The sequence below is a fragment of the Malus sylvestris genome, chromosome 6 (assembly GCF_916048215.2).
Source record: "Malus sylvestris chromosome 6, drMalSylv7.2, whole genome shotgun sequence".
Lineage (NCBI taxonomy): Eukaryota > Viridiplantae > Streptophyta > Magnoliopsida > Rosales > Rosaceae > Malus > Malus sylvestris.
In genome coordinates this window covers 23,369,538-23,372,134 of record NC_062265.1, presented here as the reverse complement: position 1 = coordinate 23,372,134, position 2,597 = coordinate 23,369,538, and the positions used below count along the sequence as shown (strand labels likewise).

The 2,597-nt window shown below is 37.0% G+C and overlaps 1 pseudogene; it reads left to right on the top strand.

Moving 5' to 3' along the window:
• The first annotated feature begins 209 nt into the window (after nt 1–209).
• LOC126625542 (uncharacterized) lies at nt 210–2,597 on the top strand (annotated as a pseudogene).

The following is a 2,597-nucleotide window of genomic DNA, read 5'->3' as shown; positions in this document are numbered from 1 at the left end:
TCACCGGTATTACTTCGTTGCTTCTTTCCTCCCTCAATTTCTATCTTAATTTCTGCAGCGTCTCCTCTCTTGTTTCCGTCCCTTCTTTTTTTTCGTCCACTGCGACTGATGCCTATTTATAGGCATCATAGGAAGCCTCGGGAACTTTTACGTGGGGAGATAGATGCCATATCTTTCGCCATCCTCTCCCACTAACCGTGTAACCTCCCATGTCTTGCATGAAACTTTCCACGTTTTGCAGAAGATGGGGAGTTTTGCTCCACGTTTTCTTCTCTTGTCGACTTGGATTTCCAAGTCTAAACAGTTTTCACGTGAGCAGCATCTTTCTTTTGAAAAGTTTGTTTGCTGCAAACTTTTTATTTCATTTTTTATTTTATATATATATATATTTTTTTTTTTGTTCAACAGTCCGCACTGGAGAAAGTATCCCCTGTGGTGGTCTTTGCTCTTGGTGCTGGTGCTCCCTCTTCTTCAGACTGGATGATCAGGTCCCTTTTTCAATTCGTTTGCTTCTTTTGGAAATATCAGAAAGAAATCGTTCAGTAAAACCTGAAGCTTCTAGCTTTGTGGGTTTTTATTTAGGTGGAAGAAGATGTTGGAAAAAGCACTAAATGCTCTAGAAGTTGTTATCTTCGATTACCCGTGTGAGTGTATGTGTTTTTTTTTTTTTTTTTTGTTTTTGTTTTTTTTGTTTTTTTTTTATAGCTAAATTTTGAGTTCTTCTCGGTATATATGGTGCTTTGAGTTATTCATGGAATTGGGTCATCTTATCTCTATTGTATTTGTAAAATATTGAAGTTGTGTTCTTGGCAGATATTTCTGGTGGGAAAAAGAGGGCTCCTCCAAAGGCTGAAAAGTTGGTCGATTTTCGTGGCGATGTTGCCAAAAAGGCGGTTGCTAAGTACCCGGGTCATCCGTTGATTTTGGCCGGGAAACCTATGGGTTCAAGGTTATACTTCTTTTTGTGCTGAAGTTTATTTGCTCTAGCCTAAAATGCTATTACTACAAGGTCGTGTCTGTTAAAGTCAAGTAATGCTGGAGAACCTCTTTGGAAGTTGAAATTTTGGATTAGCAATATGTATTTTGGATGAATCTTCTACTGGCAGCAGTGCTTAACTCTAGAAATTATGTAGACAATTTATGAAGCTCTGCTCTGTTTCGTTAGTGTAAGTTTGAAGTCATTTTTAGTAGTTTAGCAAGTTAATGATATAGGGATGTATTGCTTACAGATGAATTTTTTTGGATTAGGACTGGTTTTCTCTGTAAAGGAACTTGTGTACTAACAGAACCATAATTCTTCATTAATATAGTGTGGTTGTTACATGCCATGGATCCCTCAATTAATGGAGCATGTCAATAAGATAGAGAAGTAATGAGGACATGCGGTATTTGGTATTCCTTTTCTACAATCATATTCTGCCTTGTTTTTTGGAATTTGGATTTCATTGGTATGTAGAGTCAGTTGCATGGTAGCTTGCAAGGAAGATATTCATGCTTCAGCAATAAATTGCTTAGGATACCCACTAAAGGTTCGCTGTTCTGATGTTGTCCCTGCATCTTATTTCGTGCCAAGTGTTTGCTCTTTTTATTAGTTTTTTTCTCTTCTTCCTGTTGGCATAAAATCACTGGGCGTAAATATTCTATAACACATATGGATGTTGAAACTAGATGAGATTAAATTATCTGATATTTTGAAGAAGAAAATCTGCATTCATTGGATCCTTCAAAGTTGATGTTTTGACCTAATGGACTTCTACCCAGCTTTGTAAAATACGCGAACTTGTGTGCCTGATCTGGGCGCCTTAAATTTCAGGGCATGAATGGAGCAGTGCGAGATGAATCGATATTGTAACTTTCTATTCCCATAATGTTTGTACAGGTATGACAAAGTTTTCTTTTTCCTTTCATTGTCTGTGATCATACAAATGCGACTGCTGCACCGTAATGTTTAGCATTATATATGTTATCACTTTATAAAGTTGTTATTAGGTCTTATTTCACTTTATTCAGTTGTCTTGTGTCACTTTTTATGACGAAATTGAGAATTTCCTTTTCTTTCTATACGTTATCAATTTACAAAGTTGTTACTACCATTTTATATGAGCTGCTTTCTTATGTTCTGCATCTCTTACATTTTCGGGTTTGTATGCTACAATTACGCTTTATGAAGGCTAGTAAAGATGGGCTTTGTCCATTGGAAAAGCTAGAAACTACTCGCAAGAAGATGAAATGCCCTAGTGATTTGCATGTCATTGATGGTGGCGATCACTCCTTCAAGATTGGAAGGACACATCTGCAAACCACTGGGTTATCCCAAGATGAAGCTGAAAATCTTGCTCTTCAAGCCATAGCAGCCTTTTGGTTGAGGTCTCTTGAGGGAAGGTTATGTTGCATTAGAAAGGTTTCCATGTAATATCAAGGATTGTATGATTTTATCATGTTGTTCACACACTGTTTTCATGTATTTTTTTTGTGCCATCAATCCTTGCTTCCTCTTGTTACGTAATCTTCTCAAGTTGTTTTTGTACTATCAATCCGCGACTTCATTTAGTGGTATGGTATTGCTATATATGTTGTGGTACCCTTTTTGTCCGATA